We start from the raw sequence: 16,845 nt of genomic DNA on the forward strand, positions 1-16,845 counted from the left end.
ATGAAACCTCCGTGTTCCTCTGCACACTTTGTAAACACTGATCTCTGGTAGTGATACTAATGTGAGCCTGCAGTTCATTCAATTACCAATCCCTGTCCAAACAGTCACCAGAGCAGCTGTGTCGGCCCTGATGTATTTGCACAGATTGTACTCAGGCAAATTCAATTACATGCACTCACAACACATGGTGCTTAAGTGACGGTCATACAGTCGCCAAGAAAAACTGGACGTTGTTTGAGAGGCGTGTGAGTCCGAGCCAACACGAGAGTGCGTTTAAGTAAATATCTGCTGTTTGCTCAGGATCTTAGAGCACGTCTTTATTAAACCCACATTTCACTGGAAAGATGCAGGTGATAATATGACCCGAGCGTCGCACACTGACAGGGCCAAATATAATCAAACAGAATAAACAGTGTGACTGAAAAGCTTGCTCATCAAAAACAGATGAATGGGCGCCCGCTGCATGAAGTGTTAATCAATTCCTCTGCGTGTCGTGAAAGACGGAGGCACCGCCTACGCTGATCACCTAAAAACCACAAGTTTAAATTAGCCTGTGACTCACTGAGCCTCTACGGCCTCTGTGCACTTTTAATGGCAGTCCTGTGTGGAACTGCTGGCAATGAGGCACGTCTCATTATGTGGAAAATCACACTGGCCCAGACGATGTCATGCCAGGCAATAAGATGGCCGCGTCGTCTTTCAGCGCAATTTAAACGTCTGCGAGACAATTGGAAACAACGGTGGCACTTCAGTGATCACGACCACGCTACAGCAAATTGGACAGCTGGCTTTTCAAGCCGGTATCGAACGCTCAGTAAAGTTTTAGTGTCCCCACAGAAGGAGACAGCTAAAATACTTAATCACACACAGAAGCAGGCCTAGCTCTTGTCCACCATTCCCTTCCCTGTCATTAAAATATTCCCTCTACTAATTACCTATCCATCTTGTCTTTCACTGGAAAAATTAGCCTTTACGATTGAGAAAGCCTGCAAATACAGCAAGATCAGACTGTTAAAGAAACACAAAACAAAAGAAGAGCTGCAGGAGTTTAAATGATTAATCAGCTGTGAAATATTAAGGAGCTATAAATCAGGGTGTAGGGGAGAGTGTGGAGCAAACCTGTAACTTAAACTGAGCTGATGAGCCCTCGGCGAACAGAGGGAGAAAGCGAGGAGAGGAAGGAAGCAGCGAGAGAAGGGAAGAGAGCGAGACTACACGACAAAAAGACAAAATGCAAAGAGGAGGGAGTAAGAAAGGAGAGGCTGACATTTAAGCAAAGGATAATGAGGTGGAGGAGAGAAAGGAGGAGCAAATACAAAGACTGTGACGACAATAAAATGATGCAAAGAACTGAAACTGCATTTATGTGCTTAACAAAACTGTCATGAACATAATGTCAGTATGTAAAAGACAAATGTAAACCTTTGACTAGGAAGCAGTAAAAACGCCTGATGTGTGTCTGTAAAGGTCTCTTCTTATAGACCAATCAGCTGTTTATCCAGTCCTGGCCTGCATCTTCCTCTGATCATCCATAACAAGCTCTTTCAGCTGAGAGCAGGAAATGTCGTTTTTAATCCACCCTCTCAATTACCTCTCACCGCGAGGGCAACGGGAATAACAAAATTACTTCATTTGACAGTGTCGCAGATTGCTCCTAATTGTGTTACGAAAGCTTTTGCAAACTACAAAATGAAGCCATTTACCGTTCCTGCTGCACTTCCTTCGCTGGGTCAGCGCTCATTAAACAGAGGAGAGAAACCTATGCTGCTCATAATATAAACCACAGCTGCACACACTCCCTGCAGAGCCCTGGAAGAATCCACAACCACAACTGGAACCAGGCAGCCGATCAGCTGCTAATGGGGTGGGACATAAGAGCCGTGGGATAATAAAACATAGCTGGGGACTTAGTGGGGCCTACAGCTCATCCCTGATGATTAGATGACAGATGGCAATCACATCTGAGGAGGAAACGTTGAAGCTACTGAGCACACACAGACGACCCCCACTGGGGGTCTGATTGACTGTGTATAACAAACCCTGTTCATGGCTCAGGGTTGGACTTCTGTGGTACTGGTGCACACTTCAGGTTTCAATCTGCTTCTTGATGTTTTGCTGGAGCACCCCGTGAGCAGTCTTACCAGAGTTGTCCCAGGGTTTCTGGGGGTGTTTAGATGCTGCGTTTGGTGGGGGAGTCTAAGTGTAATGATAAATATAATAATGCTATGGTTGCTAACATAGCAAAAGTATCTGTACGTACTTATTCATTGCTGAAAGTTCAGTCCCAGCTAACCAGCTTGTGTCATCCAAATGACACATGCTACCTCACTGAAAGCAGCTGTGGCCAATCATCAGCTCTCTCATCAAAGGCAGCTTCATTCCATCCTGTTCTGTTCTGCTGCCTTGCTGAGTTTAGCATAGCAGCACATGGACCGGTTCTCAGCTCCTTGAGTTGGGCAGCCCTACACCTCACAGCGAGCTCTTGAAAATCACAAATAAACTGCCATCATCTGCTGGAGTCCTAGACAGACTCACATGGTAGTGAAAACTGCCACAACTGCAACCTGACCAGTCGACAGGTAGCAAAACAGGAGCCAGGTGAGAGCCAGGTCATCTTTTCTCTTCAGAGTGATGGAGAACTCTACAGTTTCTTATGCAGCTTCGATCCTGCTCCTTTAGGGTTGCCTTCACCTCTCCCTTTCCCCTAGCATCCTCCTCTGTCAAACCTCTGTACATCCTTCTTCACTACATCCATTGTCCATCTCAGCCTGTCTCAGCCCATCTCTGACTTTGTCTCCAGACCGCTCAGCTCGAGCTGATATACTCATTTATAATCCTGGTCCCTCCTAATAAAAGCCTCAACACTGTCAACTCTGCCTCCTGCAGCTCGGCCTCCTGTCTCCAAACCATACATCGCAGCAGGTCTCGCTATCATCTTGTAAACCTTCGTGTTCACTCTTGCTGCTATCCTTCTGTCACAAATCACCTCTGACACTTATCTCCACCCACTCCACCGCTGCCTACACTTAGAGCAGATCCCGATGTAATCCCAGTCTGTCAGTCCTCCCACACACCTCACCACTGTCTCGCTGTCCTCATACGTGTCCTCCACCAGGCTCACATACTTCACAGCCACTCCCAGCTTCCTCATGCAGTATAATCATGTGTTTCTCCTGCTGACCTTCTCTATACCTCTCCATCAACACCCTCTTCCTCTTTCCTTCCTCGACATGAAGGCACATTGTACTGCTGCTCACTGATCATCACCTCTTCTCTTCACTTAGCGTCAGCATCTCTTTACATCACCTTTATCCCCTTGTAGTTACTTTAGCACTTTGTTCTTGAAAACCAGCTCAGTACCCTTTGTCTCCATCCCTCAGACTGTGTTAAACTCTCTGGTTAAAGGTCCATCGCCCTCTCTCCAAGACATGCCCAATCCTGCACAGCTATGTCATCGGGACCAATCACGTTCCACTCTTCACAGCTGCCCGCACGTCCTCCTTATTATTCCTCAGTACTTACTGATTCACTAATGTTCCTCCAGCCGTCCTCTCTCTCCTTCATTTCCTTCATTCCTCAGGTGCTTACAGTATTTCTTCCACCTTCTCAGCACGCTCTCTTCACATGTTTGAAAATTAGCTAAGCTGCCTCATTTGATTTTATTTTCCAATTCTGGGCAACACGCTGAGTCTCTACAGGCTTGCAACAAGCTGATCTGCAGCTTTATCCCCCACATGATGCGCATTAAAATGAATGTGCGGTTTGAAAAAAACGTTCCCTGTAAATATAGTGTTTCAGGAAATCCCATTTAATGGGGTTTTTCTCATATTGAAGAGAGAAATCTGCAGCCAGAGGAACAGCTTGTGGTTTATGTTTCCACGGTCTAATGTTACACCGAGACACAAATGTTTGCTCCAATTAAATATAATGTTTATAATCTATATTCATGACGTGGATTTCCTATGTTACCATCCAACAGTGAATCTGTTTGTTCTTTGCGGCAGTCGTGTGCACTTTGTTTCCCGTGAACATTCAAACAAAGTGACGCGTACATTAAAAAGGTTTGTGTGGGAACAATAACTCGGTGGCTCAGATACGTAAAGGTTTGTTCATTTTCCTCACACTGTTTATTTGACACTATTTACTTATTACAAAGATCAGTGTGTGTGTTTCCATATAAATCACCTTAATCTCAAATATCTTGTTTGTGTCTTTTATTCATTACCAGCACAGCAAAGGGTCAAAACTGAAAGCCAGAAAGAGAGTGTTGGCTAACAGGGATTATATGTGTACAATTAATATTTACTGTAATAGTAAGTGCAGTGGCATGTATACCACATGACACATTTATGTGGTAAAAATGTGATTAACAGCTTTTCTTTCTCACAAAAATCACCAAATATAGAACCAAATTGTAGCTGCTGGTAAAAGTAGCAGAAACACAACTTCATGCCTCATTAAGATTATTGCACCTCTGTGACTGTGCACAGCACCTGTGTCCAGCAGGAACTGGGCCCGAATCAGGACTCGTACAGCTGATTAACAGCAGTTTCAGTTGTGTAACTAAACAGCTCCTCTTGGCTTCACTAAAGTACCAGCAGCTCCATAACATGTGCCGACTGACCAGGGTACTCTGACCCTCCCTGTTACACACTGCTCTCTAAGGCAGGGCAGCAGGGACGTCTTTACACAACAAAGCATGTTCAGATGAATTTCAGCTTGTACACGTGGCTGGCCTGGAAGCAATTTAGCATTAAATAAATCTCACGATGTGCTCAGGAGGGAGTGACTCGTGCTGCTTTGGTACAATTAACATGGTGTCAGAGAGACAGCCAGGATAGATGGGACTGCATTCAAGATAAGAGATGGAGCAATGCAACCTCAAACCCAACTGTTAGAGCCAAGCATGCAAAACCGCAGAGAAAAGAAAAGTTTCAGCTGTAAAATAATAATATTGAGAGTGCGAGACTGCTTATTTACGCCCACAGAACTGTCAAACACTAACAAACACACCAAACCAACTGTTTACAGCACGTCTCCTTTCTACAGAGCAGTTTTCTGCCCTCGTTTCAGTCTTGGCCGTTGTTCCCTTTGGACCTTATTAAATCTAATGCAGCAAACATCACAACAGCTGGACAGGCCATCAATTAGAAAGGGGAGGGCTTTAAAACCTGATGACAATGACGAAACTCTCTAACTACTGAAGTAAAAGACTTGTTGTAACTACATATATCCACACTGCCACTGTGTCATCTGTTATTTATGCAGCACACACTCAGGATGCACGCAGGTGCCTGTTGTTGATAGATTTGATATCCATGGATTAGAAAGGGCCACGTTTAGAGCCGGTCATAGGCTCGTGGTTATTACAGAGGTATGAACACCACAGCAGGCGACTGATAGCTCACAGATGGACGGGCTGGGGGGCTTTTGTCATCCTGGTCTGGCAGCCTGTGTGCACGTGTGGATACGGACGTAGCCGTGTGCACATCACAGTACGTGTCGAGTCAGACGCAGACGAGTATGGAAGCAGGATGGAGGAAGTCCCTCCAGAGCTGGCGATGGATCAGTGCGAGTTCTCGACCATCTCCTGTTCTTCAGTGTCGGCCCATTACAGAGAGATCTATACAAAGCTGCCATCGACAATGAATGGAGCGGCTCTGCTACCTATTAATTAAGCTGGTGTTTATGGGGCTCTGGTGGCAGCCATATTAAACGCAAGCCCAATGCTATCAATCAGCATAGTGTCTAATGACACTCAATTAACTGAATATTTAACACAAACATCGTTTTCAACACACCTCGCATACGTCTCCTTAGCAACCACAGCTCTTCTTGGTCTTCAGTTGAACAGATTTTCAGTGGGACTCAAGTCTTTGGGTCGTCTGCCTCTTTCTCCAAGCGTCAGCAGAGTCTCTGTCACCAGAGGACCCACTTCCACACTCAGATCTTTCTCTTGCTGCTTTTGCTAGATTCGGTCTGCACCTCGTGGCTCTTTGAATTGAATCTCTTTGAAACTTAAAATGTTATAGCAAGGCTGATTATGACGTCATCTGTAAGGATTCAGCTCATTAATCTGTGACAACTGTACGTGAACCATTAGCAGTGCTCAGAAAGGGGCTGCTTAGCCTTTAATATAGTCTGTGGTGCAGATAAGAAATTATTTCTACTAATAAAAATCTCAGTTTCTAAAATGAAACACAGAATGTTTTTCCTCTCAAAAACAAAGATTAAGACAAACATTTTAACAATTACATGAACATCTGAATATTACCTCTAAACTGCTTGGAAACTCTCTTTCCATTAAATCATTTTATTTGTTTTATCTACTACATAGTAGGAAGTGTGGTGATTTAGCTGTGTAAACTCTGGGATCTGATCTAACACATCATCAGTCCGGTTCATGCTGATTCAGAAGTGTTGGTGTGTTGGATCCATCCGAGCCAGAGCAGGCCCCACCGCATGCCTCTGAGCAGAACGGTGAGATTAAGCCGCTCTGAACGAGGCCTTATCGCACGGCCCACAATGTAATCTCATTTCCTTTTCTAAGACACATCAGATAAGATCATTACCTATGCTGCAGCCGTGAATTAAACCTGTCCTGATTACTACTACACAATCTGGGACTCACTGTGCACCAAGCAGGCAGAGTGAATTTTATCCACTGGATTGGCACATCATCCAGCGCTTCTGTCGACACGCCCTTTCCCCGTGACCTTTCTGCCAGCGATGGCTTTGATTGAGTACAGGCGGCTTCAAAGTGGAAATCTCAATGAGAACGGCCTGTCAGAGAGTTAATCCACACCCCACCTGCATGTTAATTTAACTTTGGTTAAACTTTGTGTGCCTGAACTTCCGTATTTTAGACATTCATGGCTTTCAAAATGAACCTGTGCATTTTTGTGAGTAATTCAAAATAACAACCAGTGGCACACTTCTCATGTTGGATCTTAGATTTCCATTTTAACCTTAGTGTCGTGGCCTCTAGCTTCTCTGGATGTTCCTCATCGCGAGGGCGGAGTCAGGCTCTGGTTCCCGCCTCTGTCCTCACCTGTGTTACTCACCTGCTTCTCATGACCAGTGATCACCTCTGGCCTATTTAAGATCTCGGCGGAGCGTGGCTCGCCTGTGTTACCTCGTGCTCTTTTCAAACGTTGCATTATCTCTTTTGTACAGACCTCCCTGGACCCCTGCCTGCTGCCCGTCCCTGTGGACCTCGTTTGGATGAGTGTGAGCGTGAGTGAGCCCCTCTCATGGATTAGATTTTGTGGAGTGCTATGTGACGAGGAGTGTGGACGTTTCCCCGCCCGGGACCTTCTCTTGGATTCCCCGGAGCTCGTGTCCACCTGTCACTGTATGTATGTGTATATCTCACCTGGTGTCTGCTGTAAATAAAAGTCCTGCACTCGAGTCCTGCACCAGTAAAATCTGACAGTTTGTGTTGCTTCCCTGATGTTCCTGGTTTCCACGTCTCTGTGTGAGTAGTTCTCTGTCACTTTAATCTGATTACCCCGCCTCACAGCTGGGAAAGGCTCCTGTCTGCCTGAGCATCAGTGTGGAGATCCACTCACCACAGATCACTTGTAATATACATTTCACTCGCTCGTCCTTATTTTAGGTTTGACAGCGTTTTAGTGGGTAAAGGTGATGCTTGGACATGAACTGAGCTGCGGTTTGTGGCCTCGAAGAGGCTCCCGGGCCTGGCAGATGTGAAGAAGTTAAAGAGTTGAAAAGGGGAGGGACAGAGGGTGGGGCACGTAAACGAGAAGGAACAGCTTGTAGAACTGGGGGAACCTCTGTAGATGAGAACTGGCAGGAGCGTGTTTGGAGAGGTGGTCCTGCTCCTGAAATTCCAGTCATTATTTTGGACACACAGTTCTGCGTATACATGTTAAAGTTGTTTTAGTCGTTATGTGAAAGAACTGCATGCATTTACTTTTTGTTCCTGACAACAATTTCTAACTAATTAAAGACAGTCGGTGGTTTCCATTAGGAGATGGAAGCAGGGTGAGGAAGACACAAAAAATTGTGACAAGGAAGAAAAATATAAGTTAGGGAAGAAGAGAGTGTCAGGAAGGAGGAATTAAAAAGCAAACCGAGAGAGAGAGCAGCAGAGGAAGGAAGAAGAAAAATCGGTTTGTAAGAAGGGCTGCAGGCACACCACAGCTAAACAGATAAAGAAGAGAAGGTGAGATAAAAGCATCCGAAAGAGGCAGGGACCCGAACAGAAGACAAAATCTGCATAAAGGGTAAAAAGAGAAAAAGTGAGGAGGGCAGCATGAAAAGGTAGAGGCGCTACTCTCACTGAGCTCAGAACGACACAGACTTTATTCATGCAGGCAGGGTTGTGCAAACAAGCCTTTTCTTCTGTAGCAGCAACCACAGCGTCCCACACTCACATCTGTTTGCTGTCATGCCCAAACACTGCATCCCCATTGGATGCTGAGCAGACAGCGGACATGTGCCCAACATGCAAACGACAAAGTGTGCACAAAGATGAAGCCGGGCGTAACAGGCAGAGAAGAAGACGGCAAACGAGAGAGCAGAGAATGACAGATAAATTCATATCAATTGAATAATATAGGAGTATTAATGGCCTTCCTAATTATAACCAGGCCTGCCATTAGCAGATGCTGGCTGACAATCTGCTACAGTTAGATAAATGGCAGCTCTGCGAGGATGTGGAGGGCGTCAGTGTGATGCGTCTGGAGGGATATCATCTGGGACTGGCAGCATACAAAACACGTTTCCTTTCCATTCACTCTCATGTCAGGTGCATCTGAAGTGAGAGTCGCGTCAGCGTGAATGTGCACGCTGTTATCACACCCCAGAGTACACGGGGGTCTCAGGTGCCCTGATCCTAATGTCATTACCTCTATCTCAGCATGGGGCCTCATCATAACACTTAAACCCACAAGGCCACAGCAAGGTCAGCAGTGACAGAGTGCGCCTGTTCCAAGCCTGCCGGTCCCGTTCTCCGTCTCTGTCTTCGGTTAAATTAGCACCCTCAAACCAAGATGGATTATAAATCCGTTTTTGCTAGGACGCCACACGCCGCCGCACCGATCATTAGCCTCGGTCTTCCTCGTAGAAAGTTAAAGGTGCCTCGCTCCTTGGCTTTCTCTGCTTTCACACCTTTTCGCTCTTAAGGGCTGCACACACAACAATGAAAAAGGATCAGTGAGAAGGAGGAAAAGGTTGGGAAGCTTTCACGCTGCTGTAGGCTACGACCGTTAAACCAAGACACGACCACAGCTAACACAGGAATGAGTCCTGTGATCTACTCTGACGCGTCCTGGATGCACGTGTTTCACGCCGCATGTAGTGAATGCACCAGATTAAAGTGTGGAACCAAAGACTCGTGTTGTCCTATTACATACTGATCCTGTTCGGCCAACATGAAACACGTGTGAGGTTTTTCTATGTAGGCATGCACAAGTGTTCCTCAGGTACCAGTATGTTCACTGCATGAGTGTGATCGTGTACACTCGTGAGAGCCGGATTAGCACAAACCCCCCCAGACGTGGTCTCAACAGCTGGGAAGGATGCATATGGACGCTCACACAAACATGGAGTCTTCGGTTCCATGTAAGAGCCACAGGAAATGTGCTGCAAACTATAGAAGCTAAAAAAGGGTCCATGAAAAACAAGCCTCATGAATATATACCGAACATTATCTCAAGTCTTGAAGGACTTTTGTATGAATTGTCATGAATATCTTTGATGATAAATAGTCTTACACAATCACAAAGAAGATATCAAGATTCTGTCCATAAATTATGCATATTAGTGCTCATGACCTTTAAATTGAATGTGATTTCCTTTCAGACTTACTGAGCGTACTAGTCAAAAAAATGCATGCATAATATTTCCAGTCATACTGTAAATCCTAACTTACACTTTGACAAACAGCTTTGGAGGGTTGACTTCAGAGGACCTCCGAAGCAAACCTGGTAAATGGACCGGTGCTTACAGAGAGCTGCTCTGCTCTACATGAGCGCTGAGAGCACTTACATTCACACAAGGACTGGGAGCAACTTGGGGTTCGGTATCCTGCCAAAGACGAAGACCAAACCAACCTTTGCATTAGTTAACCTGCTGTACTTTTCACAGCCATCCCTGGAAGGTTTGAACCCAATATTTCATGTGTAGCCACAGCACCACAATGCTTACTTACTTCAAGTTATTGTAGCTAAAGGCAGCTCTACAAGCTACTGAATCGTGGGGCGCACTGAGTGAAACGCTATCATATCCCTGTATCTACAGGTGCAAAGCAACACCAGAGTGCCAACTCATCCCGTAGACCCGGTGCTGTAACTGCTGCTCTAGGACCACGTTCAGCTGTTTGGCAGCTACCGTGGGGGACAGGGCAGCGACTGTGTGTTCATTCCCAGTGTGGAGTGTGAGAGACAAAATAAACATCATTACTCTCAACTCAGGCTCAGTGACACGTAGCCAGCGAGTGTATAATTTCCTGTGAGAGCATGTGTGTGTTTGTGTTGAAGTTTCAAATAGATTAAGGAGTGACCAGGTGACAGAGTGTGACTGACAGATGGAGGGAGAGTAAGCATGGAGGGAGGGAGAGCGAGCGAGGATGCTGTTTTCCAAAAGTCCGGCCAAATCTTTTACAGACGGAGAAGAAAAACGATTTGTCTCAATGACATAAGAAAATGGAGAAGCAGTCGCATTATTTTCCTAAATGGAGCCTCATTAAGAAGACATTTTATTTTAATCAAACGAATTCTTATTTAGTTGAAATGCAGAAAAGCTTCTGTTTGTGAATGTAGGGAGAGAAAGGAAAACAAGAGGGAGGGATTGTTAACAAAGACACATTCGATTATATTCACGTGGAAAGAAGCATTTAAGCCCACATCACAATAAACTGGTTACAAAAGACTGAACAAGACCCGAGTGTGGTAAACAGTGTGGTTTCAGCTCACTCCTGTCATTACTGGTGACCGCAAGAGTCACCCAATCCTGTGGGAAGCAAAACAAACAAGTCAGACAATAACTGGCCTTTTTCCATCACTCGGGTTGCAACAGTGATCTGAGTGTATGCTGAACAGAGATGGGCAGTAACGCGTTACAACTGCAGCAGTAAGAAACGTCCCGTTCTGCCCGTCCTTTAATCTGTGGACCGAGGTCTTCACACTCAACTGTGACCTAACAAACATTTCATTTAAATTAAAGTCATTTTTTAAATGTGTGTTTAATCCCCAGTGTTCACAAAAAAGCATTTAGCAGATTTAATATAAGAGAACTTCAAGGAACTTTATATATTTAAGAAAATAGGAAGCAGAAAAAACCATCTGAAAACAGATAAGAGAGGATTACAGAGGAGCAGACACTAAAGCAGACCACTGAAAGATATAAGGCTAGCACTCATTTAGCAATCCAGTGGTTCATAAACATGACTTCAACGTTTCATAATGAAATATCTCAAAATCACATAGAGACTACCTGATAATGAAAACAGCCTCGAATTGTTTCATGAGCTGAATGAAGACGAGCTAATAAGCAACGGGAGATAGACCAAGTGAGGAGGGTGTGTGTGTGTGTGTGTGTGTGTGTGTGTGTGTGTGTGTGTGTGTGTGTGTAGGACAAAAATGCCTAATTACAGAGGCTGAAGTTGTGTGTCTGAAACACTTCAGAGAGAGAGAAACAGTCTATGTGTTGACTAATTAAGTGATGTTACACTTCCACATGGCTTTAGTTTGCTGCACTGGAAAATACACACACACGCACACACACACACACACACACACACACACACACACACACACACACACACACACACACACACACACACACACACACAGCTGTGTGTGTTTATCAAGGTACTGTAGGTGTGATTAGAACAGAGGACACAAACCGCAGCACTGAGAGGATTCAGGCTGCTGTGAGGAGACAAGAACAGATCTAATTATTCGTGATGTTTTAACACCCAGCAGTACAACAGCAACCATGACTCTGTTCAGCTGACCAGCAGCATGCAGCGCTGTGAAAAACGATTTCCTGATTTCTTTTCGTTTTCACACGTTTCTTCAAACAAATATTAGCAGCAGAAAACCAAAGTAAATGCAAAATGATCGTTTCATTTATTAAAGCTCGTTAGCTACTGCATTCTGCAAACACTGTCCAAAGTGTAGCTAAACCCATTTTCGGTTAGTGTGTTATTTTATTTTAAAATACATAATTTCTTAAGACCATTGTTGGTGTCAGTCTAGTGTAAACCAAACCTCTCCACTGGATTTACCTACATTTTGGATCGTGTTTGCAGGATGCAGTAGCTAACGAGCTGATTGGACCCCAAAACAGCCAATTTTTGCATGCGATTCTGTGATTGGTTGGTTTTGTGGCACATTATAGCGGTGTACAGAGAGCTGAGCGTGCACGACATGTTGTGACACACTGAGAGCAGGTCTGCAGATGTCTGTGAGCACACAGCAGAGAGCTGAGCGAGAGTTATTGTGTGTGTGTGGATAATAGCAAACACTGAATTTTGTTCACTCAAATCAAACTTTTCTTCACTCAAAATAACTTTCTCCTCAAAACGCAACATTTGCATTTCTCGTTAGGTTTTAGGTTTGGATAGTTTTTCCCTTAATAAATGAAACCTGCATTTTGTACAGCAAATACTTTTTTCACCATCGTCATACACGTTTCTTTGTTTGTGTGTTGACTTCGTTCCATCGTGTGAATCTGTGTGGACTGAACCCTTTACAGGAAGTTGTGCATTCGGCACATTTAACTTCCACAGATAACAAGAATCCTCACATCAACTTCAGCAAAGCTCTTCAGTGAAAAGTTCTTTACTGCTGATAATAAACCACGAGGGCTTTTTCACTCCATGGAGATATGCCTGTCTGCTTTCATTTTCTATTGAGCACACGGACCTGTGCCAGCTGCTTCTGGCCCACAGCGGAGATGCATCAGAGAGTCTGCACAGCTTCATTCATCACGGGTTATGACACAGCTCTCGGGAGGACACGGTGGGTAAGCATAAGGGCTAATGTTATATACGTCAGTGGGTCTTTGTTGTGCATCAAAGCTGTGAGATGCCGATCGATACATAAGGCCATCGGTCCATTTCTCATTTTGCTGGCAGAGCAAATAAACAGAGCAGCAGACAATGAATGTCTCCAAATCTCACTTCATGTCGTGTGCCAGCTGACAGTCATTTAAGCTCCATCATTAGCAATGGATCAAAGACAGTTATGGGTCTAATGTGGTCCTTTCACTCTTAATGTATTCATTGTTGCTTGTGCTGTTGGCAGCGTACAGTGAGAGTAGCAGAGGGATTTAAACGCCAGCTCGACAGTCACGCTGCTCTGTGAGCGTGGCTTCGACATAGCGGGACTCGCAGTTACAGGAATGAGGCGAACACACTTGACCCCACAGTCTAAGCCCAGACGCTCAAAGCACTTAAATAAATGATGTCATGTAAACTCCATGTTTTAAAAACAGTCCTGGCTTAAGTTCATCTAATGTGCTTCCATTTGAGTTACTTCGGCTGATTAACTATTTTGAATATTATCTCCCGGTGCAGGTGAGTCAGCAAAACCTTTGGCGGAGGTTTGAAACGTTGACAGCGGTCAGAGATTTATCATCAACCTCAAACATGACCCCACTTTTTCAGAATATTTTGCTTCCCTTCCTCCTGCCTCTCAGCTCGGTGTTCAACATCTTTTGCCCACCGTCCCTCCTCTGCACGTCCAAACCATCTCAGCCTCAGAACAGACTACTGTCTGGAACCACACCAGCTGTTTTCACCAATATGCAGTTTATTCTCAAAACAACTGCAAACACACAGAGTTGTAACCAAAATAATGAACAGCTTTCAATCATAACACACCAACAGTTGCTGAAGACATAAAAGTATTGTGACGATTTGCTGAATCTTCTGGGTCACCATTAGCATAAACCAACCTTCTGATGAAGATGATGAGCTGAAGAGATGATTTGTCATCCTGTAAGTTAGTGGATTAGTTTGAGAGGACGAGTCTGAGCCAGGTGTGAGATGATGCAGCGGCCCTGGTTACAGTAACCCACGACAACGACCCACTTCATTACCGACCTGTGAAAGTCACTCAAAGTGACTCTGTGGAAGTTTCCTGGATGTTGATTAATTAAAGAAGACATTGAGTTTGCTGTGGTACTCGTCCCTACATGACTGAAAACTCGACATTCTAAATATCTGTGATTTTAATGATTAAACATTTGACTTTTATTTTAGTCGAAACGTACACTTGACATGTTCTGATAAGCTTCAACTTTTAAGTTCATCAGGACTTAATCGGCCTTCATTTTTAAAGTTCCTGTCACAGTCCTGGGTCGGTGACCCAGTGTTTTGTGTATTATTGTTGTTATTCTTTGATTTCTTTGTATATGACTTCTAGTGTTTTTGTATTCCAGTTCCTGTTTTGTCTCATAAAGCTGAGGTTTTTGAGTTTAAGTTTGTGTCCTAGCTTCCTGCCTGCCGCACACAGACAAGATGGTTCTGCTGTCCTTGTTGCTTTTGGTTTGTCTCCTAAGAAGGAAGAGCTGCTACAAATGAATCAGTGTTACTGATCGCCTTCATCCTTTTGTGAAACCTTTCTATCCTTAAAATTCCATTCAGCGGGTGGGGGCATCACCCTGTGGCTCACTCAGTTATGGAAGTGATGTGAATCATTTGCTACGGCCTTCAGAATAATCAAATGTCAACCCAATTAACTGTCCATGCAAGGCCATCAAATATTCAAGCAGGTCAATATATGCTGGAAGATCCAGAGCTTTAAAAGACTCAAGGCTCAGTGACGCCAACGTTGGGTGTCTATTTTCATTTATACCCCATCGACACCTACATACAGGGATCGTGTTTACCACAGTAATCACCTTTATTTAGGTTCAATGCATATTAGCACTAAACAGTAATGTAACATGTATAAATGTACAAATTGTATGAGACGCTTTGGGACAAAACCAGAAATAATGGGATTCATTTTCTGTAGCAATGAATGGCTGTTCATGATCCCCACAGTACAGTTACATCGGGATATATTCAGCAGTATTTGAGCCTGGCATAAAGAACTAGACAATGGCTGCAATGCCAGAAAATGAAATATTCTGCCATCCATTTTCTTCCGCTTATCCAATTCCAGGTCTTGGGGGGACTGGAGCCTTTCCCAGCTGCCATAGGCAAAGTATACTCCGAACAAGCCACAGGGCTAACGCAGAGAGACAGAAAACCATTCACACTAATGGACCACCGATTAACCTGCATGTCTTTGCACTGTGAGAGGAAGGACCCAGGGAGGACCAGCCACAGGGAGAAGTCCACACAGAGAGGCCTCGCCCAAATGATTGTGGGTGTGGCCACAGTGCTAACCTCCACGCTAATTTACTAATTTACTAATTTAGGCCACAAATGTCTTGGATTCTAATAATTCACACATCATACAGTTTGAGATGCATTTATAATATTGTGGTATTATGGGGAGAAGCTTAAAAGTGACTCTGCAGCTTAGGAGGAGGGGGACGGGGTTCCTGCTTAATGGATTTGCTCTTTTTGTCCTGTTATCGATGCTCTCCTGCTGCCTTCTTCTGACTCCCTCAGGTGGTACTCACAGTTTAGCGTCTAACCCTCCTTTTTCCATTTTCTTTGCTTCTCCGTCCCTTCTTTCTCCCTTCGATGTTCTCTCTTTAAAGATTAGAAGATATCTTAGGTCATATTTCTCTCCAGGGGCGGAGCGTGGGGGTGGCTTACTGGGCTTAAGCCCGGGTTGTTTTGTCAGAAGCCCGGGGTCTTTTGGAGTGTAATTTTTTCATAGTTAGATGCCTGGCTGACAACTGTATAAAACCAAAAGTACACACAATACTCGAAGCACATAGTGCACACTGTGGGAATTTACGACTGTGCGTGAATCCCCCCTGATATTGGTATGATCCGAGCTCAGGCACTAAGCGACTGAGCGAGGGGGCGGGGCAGCTGCTGCCTGTGTGCGCTGTTGGAGAGACGGAGCCAGCCATACTAAGGAGAGCTTAAGTTTGACCAGGTACCAAAGCAAATCATTCATACCGTACAAATAATGTAAATATGACGGTGCATCACGAAAGATTGATATCAAACTGATCACTTGACCAATATTACGTTACTTGCTCTTCAAGGGAATCAACAAAAGGCGAAATGAAAAGCCGAACAAACGCTGTTTTCTTTTAGAGAGTCTTAGCTTACGTGTGTTTATTTCATATTTTCAGTTCTTACCCTCCCCGACTAAATCGGTTTCAGTTATGTACTGAAATATAAGAATGGACATTAGAGGCTTCTTTCAAAGAAAAAACTCAGGTAAATGTTATTTTATATATTATGCTTTGTATGTTGTTCAGTATATTTCTATGCAAAACAAGGCTATGTCCACACATATGACTCGGTTCTGCTTCTATGCCCCAGCTTTGTTTACTTTTTCCCGCCAAGGCTTCTAGACTTCTGATTGGCCAACATTTCTGCACGGTTAGGAATCTAGCGCCACCATGCTTTGGCATGTTCCTAGCAGCGTTTTCCTTCATTTCTGCCTTTACGTGTGGACGAGATTATTTTTTAAAACGGAAAATCTCCATTTTCAAAAATACACGTGTACGTGTGGACGTAGCCCAAGAGGGATTTCAGTACACAGCAGGATATTCACATTTGTAACCAGATATTTACACTTTAGGGAGAAAACATGAAACATTTTTACTGTACAACATCAATTTAGAGTAAACTTTTGTTTTAGATAAATATTGAAATATCTTTTGAATTAGTTAAATGTCAGAATACAGAGAGACAGAGCTTTCTGTTTTTTATCACTTTCATCAAATTTAGGA

At 44.2% G+C, this 16,845-nt stretch overlaps 1 long non-coding RNA gene across 1 annotated transcript in view; it reads right to left on the bottom strand.

The window, feature by feature from the left end:
• Positions 1-2,267: 2,267 nt before the first annotated feature.
• The window catches only part of LOC120716543, a 28,387-nt gene continuing 13,809 nt past the window's right edge, over positions 2,268-16,845 (bottom strand). The window contains exon 2 of the long non-coding RNA XR_005691974.1: positions 2,268-11,819. This is a non-coding gene — a long non-coding RNA (uncharacterized LOC120716543). The remainder of the gene's footprint in view (positions 11,820-16,845) is intronic.

Source organism: Simochromis diagramma, unplaced genomic scaffold, assembly GCF_900408965.1.
Source record: "Simochromis diagramma unplaced genomic scaffold, fSimDia1.1 OVJJ01000474.1, whole genome shotgun sequence".
Lineage (NCBI taxonomy): Eukaryota > Metazoa > Chordata > Actinopteri > Cichliformes > Cichlidae > Simochromis > Simochromis diagramma.